This window comes from Eumetopias jubatus, unplaced genomic scaffold, assembly GCF_037043125.1.
Source record: "Eumetopias jubatus isolate StellerSeaLion01/CBP00866 unplaced genomic scaffold, mEumJub1_p1.0 scaffold_7, whole genome shotgun sequence".
NCBI lineage: Eukaryota > Metazoa > Chordata > Mammalia > Carnivora > Otariidae > Eumetopias > Eumetopias jubatus.
Genome location: NW_028274813.1, coordinates 27,237,512 through 27,254,438, shown reverse-complemented (window position 1 = coordinate 27,254,438; position 16,927 = coordinate 27,237,512). Strand labels below are relative to the sequence as shown.

General features: G+C 48.7%; 1 long non-coding RNA gene across 2 annotated transcripts; it reads right to left on the bottom strand.

Moving 5' to 3' along the window:
* Positions 1-1,013: 1,013 nt before the first annotated feature.
* On the bottom strand, positions 1,014-9,437 carry LOC114207888 (uncharacterized). Of its 2 annotated transcripts, none has more exons than XR_003608940.2 (5): positions 9,060-9,437; positions 8,096-8,140; positions 5,770-6,920; positions 3,992-4,134; positions 1,014-3,092 (listed from the first exon to the last, which is right to left on the bottom strand). It is a non-coding gene; the product is annotated as an uncharacterized LOC114207888 (long non-coding RNA). The 2 variants fall into 2 exon arrangements; XR_003608941.2 differs by having other exon boundaries at positions 1,014-1,670.
* Positions 9,438-16,927: the final 7,490 nt, after the last annotated feature.

The following is a 16,927-nucleotide window of genomic DNA, read 5'->3' as shown; positions in this document are numbered from 1 at the left end:
TGTCCCCCAGTCTCATTCTTGCTGGGCCTCAGATTCCTCTCCAGTCCCATAAGTTCGTGTTGTTGAAGTTAGGTCATGCCTAAGGATCATAATACACATTTCCAAGCCCCACTCTGCAGCCTCCAGCTTAGCTTTGCCCCATCGATAGATAAGCCATATGTGCTTGACGTCAAACAGAGAGCTGGGGAGGGCCTGGTGTATCTCAGCCACCATTCATTAATCATCCTTTTGTCAGGCATCAGGGTTGCCAAGAAGAAGACTTAGCCCCTTATCCTCAAGGAGCGTCCAGCATAGTAGGAAAGGCAGCACCACCTATCATGGTCAGTGCTATGATTGAGATGAGTTCAGGGTGCAACGTGAATATAAGGACAGAGCCCTCCCGGCTGGGAGTATGGGACAATTGGTCAGGGAAGATCCTACCTACGATGCTGTCTGAGCAAATGTTTTGGACGGCAGGCCAGGTTTCAGCCTGGAGAAGGAGGAAAGAATGGTGAGGAGTAGGCACGGCAGTAAATACTAGAGCCAAGTTTGCAAAAATTAAACCTTGCACCAGAATCTACCCCATTTCCTTTTTCAATGGAGTTACAGATCAGAGAAATTTTTGCCCGAGTTTTGAATGGTAGTGAAATGAAATTCAAATGAGAGTCAATGTGGATAGGCTGGGGAAATGTGGAGCCTACAGTAATGCGGTTAGATATGTGTGTAGATGTTGACTCCATCATTCCCCACATTGAGGGATAGGTGAAGATTGTTGGGATCTACAGTAGCCCATGAGCCAGGGCTGGCACCTCCACAAGACTTCTCACAATTTGGATGATGTCAGAAAAAGCATTTTTATCAAATTTTCACATGACATAGGATTGGAGGAATAAATGATAAAAACTGGATGATAGGAGCAAGATACAAGCTGATCTAGATAAATTGAGGTTTAATAGAGATAAGTGAAAAGGTCTTGCATCTTGGTCCAAAATAAGTAATAATTAAAGGATGAGGGATACTTGCTTTGATAGCAGTTCGTGTGAAATGACTTTATTTGGGAAGAGTGTTGCGGGGAGGTACAGAGACTGTTGAAAGGGGAGATCCTGGTTAACTACTGGTTTGAAATAAACTAACAATGCAAACTTCTAAAAGGCCTAGTGCCATCTTGGACAGGATCCAGGACTTCGAACAGGAAGGGTAACAGAGTACTCCAAGCTATGCACATTGTTTAATGCTGCTGTCCTGTTTTAGATGGCTTGTTACAACTCGGCAGCATGTCTAGGAGAAGATGACCTGAATGGAGATAAATACAACCCAGGAGGAGTACTTGAGATGCTGGAGAAACTCTGGCCATGTTCAACTGTTTACAAGATTATTGGGTAAGAGAGGGATACAGTTGTTCTGTGTTTGCATTAATCATAGCAGGTTAACTGCAGGAACAACCTCAAAACAGTAAGCGAAATTTTGTTCATGTCAAGCAGGACTCAAATACACAAGGTCACGCAGGGCCCTAGGATCCTTCCGTCATGGAGCTCCAGTGTAGAGATCCTTCCTCCTTCTCATTCAGCCAATAGACAGGAGAGGGAAAAAATGTGGAGGATTGCACAGGGCTTTTCAGGACAATGTCTGGAAGACGGCAAGCACCATTCTGTCCACATTCCATTGACGAGAACCCAGTCACGTGATCACACCTGACAACAAAGGAGGCTGGAAAATGTAATCTAACTGTATGTCCAGAAGAACAAGGCTATGGGTGTGGGCTTTAGAGATGTGGACTTGGAAGAGACTGCCTCAGGAGTGACAAGAGTTCAGAGTTTAATGTATTCACACAAAGACTTGCACATAAATAATGTAGACTTCGCAGCATTATTCATAAAAACCAAAGGTTAGTTACTGACTAAATGCCCATCGACTGGTGAAATCTGGTATATCTATACAATGAAATACTACTCATCAGTAACAAGGAGTGGGCTACCAACACATGCTACTACATGGATGGACCTCAACAACGTTATGCTCAGTGAAAGAAATGAGTCACAGCACCATAAAGTGTGTGCTTCCATTTATGTGAAATATCCAAAAAAGGCAAAGCCATAGAGACAAAGAAGATGCCAGGGACATGGATGGGAGAAGGGGGAGGGAAGTTAACAGTAAGTGGGCACAGGAGATCTTACTGGGGTGAGAAAAATGTTCTAAAACTGAGTGATGGTGGTGCTTGTACGACTTGGTAGATTTGCTAAAAAATAATTGAATTTTTCATGGGAAAATGGTGAATTATATTACGTATTAATATGCCTCAATAATTTTTTTAAGAGTTAAGTGTTTTGAGCTTTGAGGTTGAGGGAAGGAGAATAATCCTGCAAAGGAAATAAGACCATCCAAAGTGGAAAAAGGAAGTGGCACAGAATCCAAGGAAGGAGAAGATGTCAAAAAGGAATGCATGGCAACTCTAATCAAAGTTACTGAAATGTCACATCAAATGGAAAGTCGATAGCATTGTCTCTGCCACAGCAGAGTTCACAGTGTTGTCCCAGGTCCAGGATCAGGTACAAGATAAAACAGATTTCCACTGGCAATAGATGCAACTTTTGGAGTTGTCCAACAGTAAGACAGGTCCCATTGCTGAGTAATGAAAGACAGGCTGGATGGGCATTGTAGAAAGGATTTCTACGTGGAGGGAAGACCTCTAAGGAGGGCCGGAGTCTGTGAAGTGTCCAGGGTTTTCCAAAGATTTGATTACTTCCTTTCGCCCAAGGCCTCCTCTCCACTCTTGGCCTTGGGGTCCTCATCTCAGACACTGGGAGCTGCCTGTTGGGAAAGCAGAGTGGCTCTGCCTCCTGAAACCCTAGGCATCCTACAGCCACGGAGGGCTGCTTGGAGCCATGAGCTAGCTCAGGGTTCAGTAGTCTGTACAACAGCAGATTTCACCAACGTCAATGCAGAGACCTGAGTAATCCTGGGAGGCCAGGGGAAAATAGGCTGAAGAGCCAGAGAGATGACACGAGAGGATCAGTGCTCATTTTTAAATCACACTTGTCCACCATCCCCCCAGAGTTCGGACATGGGAGGGAGAGAATGCAAGATGAAGTTCACAGTAGCCATGTGGAGGGTTCCTGAGATAGGAAGAAGGGGAGGAGATGAAACACAAATGTAAATGCACATCTTCTGAGGGGCAAAAGGGAACTGGGGACCCACCATGCGAGTGGATTAGAAGAATTTAATGTAGCTCTCTTAATTGGAGCTTTGTTTGATGCCCCATCTTTGTCACCTGTCAAAAATGGCCACCATGGTGTAAAACTAAAAACCAACATCTAGAAGTTGGACGAATCTTTTTTTCAAAGACTTGGAAAGCTGTGTGAAGCTTCTGGATGGCCCGAGCAGCCATGGTCATGACCGAAGCTGCTGGCATTGCTCCAGCCTGAACTCTGACTCCGTGGCAAAGGGGAAGGAATCCTTCTTAGTTCCTAAGTGGACCTGACAAGCTATGGGGCCACCTGATCACCAAAACAGACACCGAAGAGGCAATTCATTCATCCAGAAAACACTTGTTGGGCATCTTCGATGTGTCAAGCCCCCTCACAGAGTTGAAGTCTGCTTCCTTCTGAGGTACAAGGAGGCCTGTCCCACAGTTCTGGGGAGTATGCCGACTCAGCTGGGTAACAGAACTGGAGAAAGGCGAACTAAGTGCATGCTTCGGAACCTGCCTCACAGAATCAAACCCAGAAGTCTTTTTTGTCTCTAGACAAGAACCACAGCTGGAGAAGTGAGGAGGAAGGAGGGGACAGCACCAGAAGCCCAGGTCTGCTGGGAGTGGAGGCTCTCAAACTTTGTAAGCACAGCTCATCGGAAGAAGGACATCCTACAACATGGTTCACCACACAGGGGCAAACATCTATACCTGGAGCAACTTACCCTGGCTACGTACAATGTGCTCTCATTTTTTTCTCTTTTGGAATACTGGTGTGACTCACTACATTGATTCCAGAACCCACAGATGTACTTCAACGCTCACCTAGGCTACAGGTATATATGGGCTCCCCCACCATGGTCTTGAAGAAGTCGGATAACTCGGCCAATCAAGGGGGCGGGTTGTTTAGAAGCGACTGGGATGGTCCATGGATTATGCCCCAGAAGAAAGGTCTTCAGCCCCTCAGCCTGGAGAAAAAAGAGTCAAAGGAGGATTCTATCAGGTCTTCATATGTATTAAGATGTTTGTTTAGTGTAGAGACATGGTGAGGATTTATTCTTCATGCTTGCTGAGGACAGCGTGAAGGGAAGTTCAGATGTCAGTTTAATACAGGATTTGTAGGTGAATACATGTGGGGAGAAAGGGCAGCAAGAGATTTACACACTAAAAAAGGTTCATGTGACCTTCATCCTGTTAAAGGCAAGGGAAAGGCAGAGGTCCTTAAAGGCTGGTTAAATTCTTGTCAATCTGGAATGGTTTTAATGTTTTTTCCAGAAGACGGGGAGGGGCTACAAGGGCTTGAGGTGGTCTCTTCCAGCCCTTAGCTGTCATGACCTCTCAGTTCGCCCCAACAAAACCCGTCTAAGGACTTTCACGCGGGCTCGGTGCTGGCTGCGGAAGGTGGGGGCTAGATCTGTAGGATCCCCGAGCAGCAAGGCCTCCCCGTTTCCAGACCCTGGAAAGAGAGCCAGGCCAGGGCAAGTCAGAGAGAGAGGACCCGTGGGGGTGGGCGAGGGGAGGAGGGTGGCACGCTGTGTGCCAAGCGCTCTAGACTGGGTGAGAAAGCCGGGGAGCTGGGGCAGGGGCACGGGAAGGGGCCCCCAGCAGGCCGAGAGCTCAGTGGTGGGCGGGAGACCGGTCTGGCTCCTGTTGTACCTGCACTAATGAGCTGGAAGCGGGCCGAAGCAGCCCAGTGTGTGAAGGCCAGCAAAGGGAAGGCCCTCCCCATGCCAGCTGGACAGGAGAGGACCGAGCGGGGTGGGAGCAAAGCCCGCCCCCCTCTCCACACCCTGAATTCTCAAGCTGGAAGCTAGGACTTCCAGGACAAGGGACTTGGGAGGTCAGGGCAAATCAGCTGAGGCCGGAATGAGGCCTCCTGGGGGAAAGGGGGTTAGAAACATGCCAAAGGTCAGTGGCATAGGGGGGAGAGAGGGCCAAGGGGCTACTGAGGCACCCTGCCAACCCTGTGGAGGGTAAAGGCCCCAGGGGGGTTGCCAGCTGTAGCCGCAGACCCCAAGGAGAGAAACTGAGCAGAGGCAAAGCCTGTAAGGTCGACTGACTTAATAAGGGCAAACAGAATGGATGAGTCCGCCCAACCCTGCCAGGGCAGCAGAAACGGCCACAAGTGTTCACAGACTGTAAACATCAAGAGGGACGGGGCTCGTCTGGGTCTGCAGGGACCTGGCTAGGCCCGGCAGGGGAGGAGCAGGGCCAAGACGGAGGCCTGAGCCTGGCGCTCTCTGCAGTGAACTGTCCAGAGGCCCAGGAGGAAGGGTCACTCTGGGAGCTCCACAGCCAGCTCACAAAGCCCCACTCAAGCCAAGAGCTGGACACAGCCCCAGACGGGTCACTCCGGCAGGGGTCCAGGATCCAGGAACTCAATCCTGGCATTTCTGTTTGGACCCTAGGCGTGGCGCTAGAGTGTGGGGGAGCCCACTCTGCCTCCTAGTATCAGGGGGGCTGGGGCAGTGGGACAAAGATTTATGGAGCATCCACATGAACCTTTCCTATGATCCCTCCTAGTGGCTACCGTGGGGAACCTCACCCCTACTCCGGTATGGAAAAGTTCTACTAGAAGCAGAAGCCAGTGGGTCCAGTCTGACCTGTGTGCTCCTTGTTCAGCCCTGGCTGCACAGAAATGAGGCTGTGACCAGGGACAAGTCACCTCTGTCTTGGGGTCCCAGTTTATCCACCTGCAACATGAGGAGACCGAGCGAGCTCCGTTGTAATGATTTTCATTGGTACCGCCTTTCCCTCAGCCTGCGGTTGCCATGGGAACAGCCCAAGTCAAAGGTGGATCCAGGGGGCAGGAGGTCACCCACTAGCCCGTGGCTAAGGTAGGCTTTGTTCATTTGTCTGCCAAGCATCCCTCCTCTCGCTGATTCTGATAACAGCATCCCTTTTCCTTTACAGAATTGCCCTTCTCTTTTCTAGATCATTCTAATGGGGCAGCCAACTGCAATACCTGCCATGGGGCACATGACCCAAACTGGCCAATCAGATTGTCTGTCATGATTTGACCCTGAAGCAGAGACACACAGTTACAACTGGATCATCCAATGGCAGCTTCCAAAAAAGACATACTCCAAGGAGTTCCTGGGGCTGAGCCCTGTCGCTGCCTAGATACCTTCTTAGTACCTCCCTGTTTAATTCTTATTTCTATTTGGTTGCTCCTAAAATCTCTCTGGTAACTCCACTCTTTTTTTTTTTTTTTTAACGTACAAATTAGAGTTCTTGTTGTTGCTTGCAACCAAAGAACCCTAATTTATACACAAAACAAGAGAGACAGGCCAGGTGGATTAGATGCTGGGCCCCTCCTTTCTGCAGGCCTCCCTCCTTTGTGGTCCCAGGGCAGTTGGCTGCAATAGCACTTGGTTCGTGTAGGAGGCATGGTGGGAGAGTGTCTGTTTGCTTGACAGGACTGCGAACGTCAACAACTAAGGACATCTGTATTCCAGATACACCTGGTTCAGGGTCTTGCATGCTGTAGATGCTCAGTTTCATTGAGTCAAGATCTAACAGCTCGAAGCAGGAACTCCAGGGGGGATAAAACTTAACAAGTATCAGGCGGTAATGTGTGGAGGGCAGATATAATCAGCTGCTGAACAGAGCAAGGCTGGGATAAAGCAATTCCCAGTGCATGCAAGTGATGAGTGCTGGGGACAAGTGGTCAGGGCTCATTTCAGGGTTTTGGGGAAGGACCACGCTGTCCCCCCAAATATGTCTTCCACCTCTTCACGAATACTTCTCGTTCCTGAAACAAGAGGCAAAGGCACTCAGTTAACACTTAGATATAGGGCTGGAAAGGCATCTACCCTGGGAGAGTGAGAACAATGTTTTCATTCGCTCTGAAGTGTAAATGATGGGTGTAGACCTTCCCCAAGAATAGGCCTGGATAGGGGCGCCTGGGTGGCTCAGTTGGTTAAGTGACTGCCTTCGGCTCAGGTCATGATCCCGAAGTCCCAGGATCGAGTCCCGCATCGGGCTCCCTGCTCAGTGAGGAGCCTGCTTCTCCCTCTGACCCTCCCCCCTCTCATGTACTCTCTCTCTCTCATTCTCGCTCTCTCAAATAAGTAAATAAATCTTTAAAAAAAAAAAATGAATAGGCCTGGATAGGAGAAAGAGGGTTGGGAACACAAAGGTTTTCAGCGTGTGGAAAGTGCAAACAAGTCTGCAGGTGGACCCAGAGGATGAGCACAGTCCGGGAAAGAAGGGCCAGTACAAGTGTATGGGATACACATCCGCTTTGGCGGCAAGTTCTGGAAGCTGACTCGGGCAAACTTAAGTGGGGAGAAAGTCCCCTGTATCTTTTGCATAAAGGAGGTGAAGGGAATCGGAGGAGGTGTTCAACAAGCCGGCCTGCGGAGCCAGGGGCCAGGGCAGCTCTGGGGGTCCGGGGCACAGGAGCCCATAGGCTAGCCGGCTTGGATGATTCCAAGCCAACTGTTTCCTGTGGTCAGTAGTGATCCCACCCCAGATTCAAATTCCCCAGGAGAGAGTCTGATGAGTGTACCTGGGGTCCTGTGCTCACCCTTTGGGTGTGGGGAGGTGGGAGAGCCTCCATGACTGGCAGCCCCACTGGGAATGCCTGGAATGGGTGCAGTGGAGTTCCCCAAAGGAAAACTGAGTTTCCTTTATCTGAGGAAGGGAAGGGATTGGTGGGCGTATGCACACAACAGATGTTCACTACACATGGCATGTCAATTTAGAGTGGAGGGAGATGAGTGGGGTGGGGTATGGGAATTGCCAGGACACTCCAGAATCTGCCATAGGAGCCAAGGTTCTGACGCCAGCCCTGAATTCCATCTCCCTCTCCCCCTATAAAAGCAAGCTCAGGAAAGAACACTGTTTCTGTTCTTGACAGCTCGCTAGAATTGTCTCCTTAGCTTCCAGTCACGCTCGGCTCCTGCTAGAGTAATTACCACCCACCTGTTCTCCAGGCAAGACTTCACAGCCGGTGGACACACATCTGGCCTGCAAAAGACAAGCTTGGGAGTCTCCCAGGCTGCTTGGAACAGGCTGGGGACAGCATAGGGTCAGCCACTGATTCACAGGCAAGGAAACAGCTAGCCTGAGAGCCGTGGTCACTGTGTCCTGAGCGGCTGCACACCCCTTCCCTGCCAGGCAGCTTGATGGATGTGGGTCAGGTGTGTCCTGGGACAAGCAAAACCCCTGGGGTTCAATACCGGGCCCTGTCATCTTCCTCCATCATCTGGCTGTCCCCCCCCCACCCCCACCCCTGCTTCTCCAGTGGTGAAGGAGGAACTGTTACCCTACCTTTCTTAGGATTCCTTTATTTTTCTTCCCATTCCTGTCCACACCACTCCCTTCTGAGCACCCCGGAAGTTAGGAGAAGTCCAGGTAAGGTTTTAATGGGAGAGCCAGAAATATTTTGGTGGTGAAAGTAACTGCATCCACGTTTTAAAGCTGTGAGTCCAAAACCGAACAGGCCCGAGGAGGCCTCGAGGCCAGTGGTTTTCAAGCTTTCTAAAAAAATTCGCAAAAATCTTTGTGCAGTATTTCAGCATTCAACCAATATGTATTGGATACGTACTGTATGCCAGGAGCTGTGCGGGAGGATTCAGCTGTGGCGATAGGGACGCGATTCCTGCCCCAGTGAGCTCCCAGTCGAGCAGGGGAGGCAGACAGTGAACAAATAATGAGGTCAATGGAGTGATAATGAGTCAATTGCAGTAGAGCCGTGTTAAGAATTGCATGCAGCCAGGTGGCCTAATACGGACTTGGGGGCCTGTGTTGGGGAAGGCATCCCCAAAGAAGTGACATGTGAGCCGAGATCTGGCAGGTACATAGGAAAGAAGCAAAGAGATGGAGAGAAGAAGGGTTGAGGCAGGAGATACTTTGAGAAAAATCCCCAAGGTAGGAAAGCACTTACTGTGGGAGGAAATTGCCGATGGTCGCCGTGGTGAAGTGGGGCAAGCCGGGAAGGGGGGCAAGAAGGCAAAGAGATGCAGGGACCCCAATGCCAGGGCCTCGTGGGTAGCTCAAGGACGAAAGCAGGAAACTGGGGGACTGCTCTAGCTGAGAAGAGGCTGACATCTCACTCCCTCCCAAACACACACACACACACACACACACACACATTCCGTTGCCTTGTGGCCGCTGAGGCTTCTTGGGGGAACCACAGGGTTTATCAGAACACAGCTTGGCAACTACTAACCCGGCCCTCGTTGCCATTCGCAGATGAGGAGAGTGAGACTTGGCAGTCATCCACCCCCAGTGCCCTCTCTGTCAACTCTGGGCGCCTCACCCAGCCTCCCTGGGGAGAGACTGGCCGGATAGAAACTGGGGACAAACTCTGAGAACACTGCACAACTTAATGTTGCAAGAAAGAGGGGTGGTCAGCCAGGGTTTGGCATGGGAGACAGGCCCTGAGGATGGGATTTTGCCCCTTGCCTGTCCTGGGGCCCTGTCTCCCCCCCTATAAGCTGAGAGAGCCCCGGACACCCGGGGCCCCTCCCCATCGCTCATCAAGAGGCACATGAAGGCTGCCTGCCAGGATAGCAGATCCCACTCGAGCTCCGGCCTCAACATTCCTCTCCACCCGGGGGTCAAGGTCAAGTGTGGGGTATTTTCCCAAGCCCTGGGGAATGGAGGCGCCTCCTGACATCTACAGTGACTGCCTCCAGCTAAAAGGGCAGCTACCAAGAAGTCAGTCTGGAAAGGAGAACAGTCAGCCCACTCTCAAAGCAGAGCTACCAGGGGAAGGGGGCAGGGGAGGAGGGGCCTGAAACATATCACCATCTTTAGCCCAGAAAGCAGAAGTATGAAGCTGGTGATAGGAAAGGGGGGTGCCTGGCAGGAGTCTGAGCCGAGGCTGGGATTTTCCTGCCCCAACCCAGCTGATCCTCCATCTAACTAAACCCTGGGGTCTGGCTCTCTTGAGACCCTCATTGGCTCGTCTGCAGCTCCTGGGCAGAAGCCTGAAGATAGCAGCTGGACCAAGACCCACCCCCAGCAAGGGCCAGGAAGGATAGGCATTACAGACCTCTTTGCAGCCCTGCAAGGGGGACAAAGACCATAAGGTCGGGCTGGTGGAAAGGTTCTAACGATGAAGGAAGAGGCAGAGACAGTCCCCTCTGGGCCAGATCAGAAGCAGCCCTGAGAAAGAAGTCCCTTGGGGTCCAGAAGGTGGTTTCATCAGCCAAGGCTGGCCTGAGGCTAAATTGTGCCAGAACAGCCTCCTTCCAACCCGCTCCACCCTCTGCCCCTTATCTGGACACGCTGCTTGTGAGCATTGGCACCTGCCATGCTGCCCTCCTACCCCAGGAAGGCAAGTAGAGAGGAACAAGAGAACAGGTGTCAGAGGGCCTGAATTCAAGTCCTAGCTGCTTCCCATTGTAACTGTGTGATGTTCAGTAAAAGATGGCAACTTCCCTGAGACCCCACCTCCCCTTCTGTAAAAATGGGACGAATAAAACCTACAGTAGGCCTGTAGAAACACCTGAATGAGAAAATGCAAGTAAAGATCTTCATTAGCTCTTATTTAGTGATCTACCGATACTCCTAACATGCATGACAGACAGAGAGGAGGGGGCAAATGGGGGAAGTACTGGAGGACATTCGAGTTTTCAAGATGGGGGTCCTTGATAAGTTGGGGAGCTTCCAAAAGTTTCACACCTCATTTCCAAGCTAGAGGCTGGTCTGGATCGTGGGTTCTCTTATTCTCTATGATAAAGAAAATGGGGAAGAGGGAAGTCGGGTCTCACAACACGCATCAGCCAAGAGCCTGGGCAGACAGTGTCTCCTCCAGAGGAAGGGCTGGTGTTCTCCGCTCCGTTGCCCTTTGGCAGCCACGTAGCTCCTGTTTTCCTCATTAAGGATGGCCGTAACCTGGTCCTCTTTACACTGCTGACACAAGGTCCAGAAAAATTCAGAGTCCCCAGATGGACAGCATCAGCCACTTTCAACAGCACCTCCTGGGTGGATCAACAAGGTGGGGCCAAACTTAGGGCAGCCTGCAGGGAGTCCGGACAGAGAGCACCATCTCCTGGGAGTGGAATCCAGGACCCAGAGACCTCTCCATGCGCCCATCAATGTTAAGCATCATGGACACCATAAAATGTAAAAAGCTACTATGTGTTGTACACACACTATTGGCTTTGTGCTCAGCACTAACTAAAGTGTATTATCTCATTTAATTCACATAACAACCCTGTGCAATTGGTACCATTATGATTTCTATTGCAGAGATAGAGAAACTGAGGCACAGAGTAATTAAGTACCTCAACAGAGGGGCTTAACATTCATTGGGGAGGCAAGACTATAGGTTAATACCTTCCATGTGAGAAGGGGAAAAAATATGAACTGTCCTCCACCATCCCATGTAGCCCACTTCTCAGGTTCCCTTCACCACCTACCCCACCCCAGTTTCCCTTGATTTCTAGCTGCCACTATGGAGGCTAGACTCAAAGCGTAGCTGTCACTCCCTGTCTAGGGATGGTCATGCTTATTTTCCCGAGTTTAGCTAAGGCATGGTCAGATTTTTTCAAAAGGAGCTTATCTAGAAAACTTAGAAGAAAATAGAACAAAATGAAAATATAAATAGCCAAGAATCTGAGAAGAGATGAATTTATAAAGCAGTTTTCATGTCCTAAGGTAAGGAAAGTAGTAAGAGCTACTGGTTGTGCCAAGTATCAGACACTATACTACGCTCTTGATATATGTTATTTTGTTTAATCCTCGAGGGTACCCACTGAGACAAGTATTATAGCCTCATTTCACAAATAAGGAAGCAGATGCTCGGAGAGGTTAAGCAACTATCCAGGTCACACAGTTTGTAAGGAATGGAACAGGGGGTCAAATCAACCTTCACTCTTAACCACCTAAATAAAAGAGATGGGCGTGGTGGGTGTAACTCTCCCAGCTGCCAACCTGAGCCACCTGGTCCTAAACTGAAGGGCTTCAGCTTGGCCCCACTGCTCCAGCTGATAAATACTCAGCTATTGCTCGGGAAAGAATGTTCCTCCTGGGCAAAGCGAGGGAAAAACCTTGGCCGATCTGTACCTTCCAGTTCTCTGTCTTCTCCCACTTAGGCAGACCAAAACAAAACAAACCAATAAATCAAAACCCTTGAATTTGCACTTGTCCTTCATTTCACATTGCCCTCATGACATAATTTCCATGATATTTCATTGGTTAGTCATTGGGCAGAAGGTTCCTAAAGCGCAGAGCTAATGTGAGTGAGCCCTTAACCCAGGGCTCACTCAATGAAATTGATTACTAATTGCATAGTTGATACCAACAGTTATTGATAAGTAATATTTACTGAGCAGTGCTACATGCCAGGTTTTAGACTATGTAGCTTGCTTGCCTCCATGGTCTCTTTTCCTCTTCCTCACAACTCAGAAAGGTAGAGATTAGGGGCGCCTGGCTGACTCAGTCGGTTAAGCATCTGCCTTCGGCTCAGGTCATGGTCTCAGGGTCCTGGGATCGAGTCCTGCTTCAGGCTCTCTGCTCAGCAGGGAGTCTGCTTCTCCCTCTCCCTCTGTGTTCTCTCTCTCTCTCTCTCAAATAAATAAATAAATAAAATCTTTAAAAAAAAAGAAAGAAAGGTAGAAATTATTTTTATTACTTCCCTTTTGCAGACAATCAAACTTAGGCCTGGAAATATTCAATAACTAGCCCAAGGTCACACAATTCCCAAATGGCACGTCTTCGGTTGGAACCTAGACAGCTATGTTCAGAACGTGCACGGCTAACCTCCATAGTGCACGGCCCCTGATGATAAGTCTGACAAGAAGATTATGGGGCAGGGGTCAAAGAAGGAAAATGTTGTTGTGTGCTGAGGTAGGGAGGGAAAGCATCCTAGAGGGGGGTGGGCCTGACTTGAAGGAAGGACAAGATGGGTAAAGCAAAAAAGAGGTAAGTTTTAGGCTGGAAGATGATCCCTGAAGTCTCAGGCGACCCGGAGGGCCCCCATCCTTGGAACACGAGGAATTGCTACCCCTCTAAGGCAGTGTCATTTGGCTGTCCAACAAAGGGCTCAGAGCTTGAACAGGAACCTATGGGGTCTCTGGCATCAGGATGGAGAGAGAATGGCAGTAGCTGTCCTGGGAGGCCCTGGGCATAGGGTTGGCCAGAGTCAGATGGACCCCCTGTCATCTCCACATGGACCACAAGGTTTGCTTTGAGGAAGATGTTTTGCTTTGCTATGACTGTGGTAGGGTTGCCCCAGCGAGTGTGGACATGGGCCCGCAAATCCATAGAAGTTCACAGAAATCTTAGGGAGGAGCTTGAGTTTCATTTTAGCCATAAAAATGTTGGGGCTGGGGTGAGGGTGGGGATTTCATCCAATGGGTCACACAAATACTTCCTTGCCTCGGAGCTGGTCAGAAGGCTAGCTCCAGGGAGAGAAGGGCCACTGCTGGCCCTTGGAGGTCTGGCCGGGAACATGTGTGCAACCCCAGACTCAGTCCTGGCTCTCACATGCACTGATGGAATTTCACTTAGCTCCAGCCTGGCCTGGTCCGGCAAGCTTGCAGCCAAAGGCAGCCTGGAAAGAAATGGCCAACCCTTCTGAGAAGCAGGCTGAGGCCAGAGAAGTGAAAAGCCTGGAGGATTCTTCTCGGGGCAGGCACCTGTGTGAGACGCCCCTGGCTCCTGTCACCTGTGTGTGTAGCCCTCACTGCACACACGGTGCCCTTGCTGACTTCTTTTGTGGCCATTGGTGTGCCTGTTTTGTTCTCCTATTACACTTCAAGTCGCTGTCACTCCAAGTGTGGCCCATAGACCAGCAGCAGCAGCATCTCTTAGGAGCTTGTTAGAAATGTTGACTCTCAAGATGCCTGGGTGGCTCAGTGGGTTAAACATCTGCCTTCAGCCCAGGTCATGATCCCAGGGTCCTGGGATCAAGTCCCACATTGGGCTCCCTGCTCCACGGGGAGCCGGCTTCTCCCTCTCCCTCTCCCGCTCCCCCTGCTTGTGCTTGCTTTCTCTCACGCCCCCTCTCTCTGACAAATAAAAAAAAAAATGTTGACTCTCATCACAGAATGCTGGATACAGTAGTGCCCCCCTTATCTGCGAGGGAGACATCCCAAGACTCCCAGTGGATACCTAAAACCACAGTTAGTATGGAGCCCTATATATACAATTTTTTCCCTATACATACATACCTATGATAAAGTGTAACTTACAAATTAGGCACAGTAAGGATGAACAACAGTAACTAATAATAAAACAGAACAATAGACTGTAATAAAAGTTATGTGAATGTGGTCTCTCTCTCAAAATATCTTATTGTCCTGTACTCACACTTCTTCGTGTGATGAGGGGAGAGGATAAAATGCCTTGGTGATGAGATGAAGTGAGGGGAATGATGCAGGCATTGCGACATGGCGTTAGGCTGCTAGTAACCATCTGATGATATGGACAAAGGAGGCTCATCTGCTCCCGGACCTGATCGTGGTTGGCCTTGGGTAACCGAAACCGCAGAAAGTGAAACTGTGACTAAGGGGGCGTTACAAGATCCCCAGTAATTTTGAATGCCACATTACGGTTTGAAAAACACGACTACTTGGAAGTACGAGTTACCTGTGGCAAAGATATCTTTGTACAAGTAAGCTTTTGTATCCCAGCTGCTTGGCAGTAAGTAGGTACTCAATAAATATATGTTTTAACTTCCTATTTTGAAATAATTTTAGACATAGAAAAGTCACAAAAAGAGTACTGGGGCCCCATATACCCTTCCCCGGCTTCCTCTAATGGTAACAGCTTAGAGCACCAAAGTGCAATTACCAACTCAACATGGATAGATGAACTAAACCAGAGGTCCTTTTCACATTTCATCATTTCTCCCCTAATGTCTTTTTTCTATCCTGGGACCCCTTGTGGCATTTAGTTGTGGAGTCTCCTTAGTCTCTTTTGATCCATGACAGTTCATTCTGTCCCTTTCTTGCTAATGAGTACTCTTCTAATGAGTACTCCTCAGTTATGTTTTAGTCTGCCAACTTGAGTATGTCTGAAGTTTTCCTGGGATTAGATTGAAGTTAGGCATTTTTGGCATGGATACCACAGAAGTGATGCCATACCCTTATCTCCTGTGGACACGTTTTATTCCTGGTGATGTTAAACTTGATCTCTTGGTTAAGCTCGTGTTTTCTGGGCTTTGCCGCTGTTTCTCTACTGTAAAATTACTACTATCCTTCCATTTGCAATTAGTAAGTATTTGGGGCAGGGTGAAAGAGGGAATTTTTTTTTTTTTGAGACTCTGCAAATATTGTGATTCTCCTTAGAAACTTCTTCCCAACTAATTTTATCATCCATCACTGGTGAATTTCGCCTACAACAATTGCTGTTGTGCTTGCTTGATGGTGGTTTTGTATTTCCCTCATTCTGTATTTATTAATTGGAATTCTTCTATAAAGAAGAGCTGCTGCTTCGTTAGAGTTCTTCCCCATTTACTAAAAAAAATATATATATATACATATGTATGTATATATATATTTTACTCAGGAAGGACTCAAAGCTATTTTATTCTACGGGTTATAATTCAGTAGTATTATTATCTTATTTTGTTCTTCAAATTGTTCCATCCACTGGGAGCTCCCACAAGTTGGCACCTTGTCCTTTTGCCATGCCCCTTCCTTTTCCAATCACTTCCTTATTTTCTGTCACCACAAGATGTTTCAGACTCATTTGGTTCAGTAAACATTTTCGAATGACAGAATGGTGGAATGAAAAAGAAGGTGCGTGTATAGAAACTCAGCCCTTAGTTGTGACTCCCCAACTAGGAGCTCTATCCAATTCAATTTTCAGCTGGAAGAAAGAATGGGAGATGCTCCGACGACTCACAGAATCACTCACTTCCACTGCCCTATGAAGGTCAAGGAGAGCAGGAGAAACTTTAACCCTGAAGGCAGAAGAAACAATATCTCTGGATATTGCAGGCTGGGTAATTGGTCTGCCTGGAAGTCCAATGCATGGACTTAACATCTATAAGCAGCATGAGGTGGTGCTTAAGAGCACACTTGCTGGAGCCAGATGCCTGGCTAGTTCTGCTACTTACTGTGAAAATGCCCTGTGCCTCAGTTTCCCCATCGGTAAAATACAGGTAATAATAACAGCACTTGCCATGATGTTGTGTAATGACTGAATGACTTTAAATGTTTAAATTGCTTAGAACGATCTGTGACACACGTAAACATTCAACAATCATTAGCTGGGGGTCTCACATTTGCAGCAATTAACACAGCCTGCTGAATTCATTCTGCAATTATTTATTGAGCACTGTAGCATGCTTTGTTGTGAGCGGGTTCCAAAAGTGAACAAAAGACAAAGTCACTGTTCTCCTGGAGCTTACGTTCTCCTAGAGTACAAAGAGCCTAACGCTTGAAGAGACTGCAAGACTTTTTAAGACGGTAGTGGGGGGATGGGAACAGCTGTTTTCGCCATCCACCAAAACCATTCACCCTCTCCTGGTGAAAAAAATTCATTTTCCTCCGGGGAGCCACCTCGTGGTATGACGGGATTGACGTCTTAGCCAATCAAGACATTGTACTGTCCTAGTGACAGTGATTGGTTCAGGCAAAGACACACGACCCAATCAGAACCAGGGAGATTTTTGTGCTCGGGCTTCTATTGGTTAGAACCTCTGAACTAAGAGCCACCACCACTCAGGGCGGAGCGGAGAATGGAGGAAACAATCCTAATGGCCTTGTTCGAGCCCCTGAGTCAAGAATGGGCCTGAAGTCAGCCCTATTCTGAACTTTATAGTCACACAACCCATTAAATTCCCTTTTACTA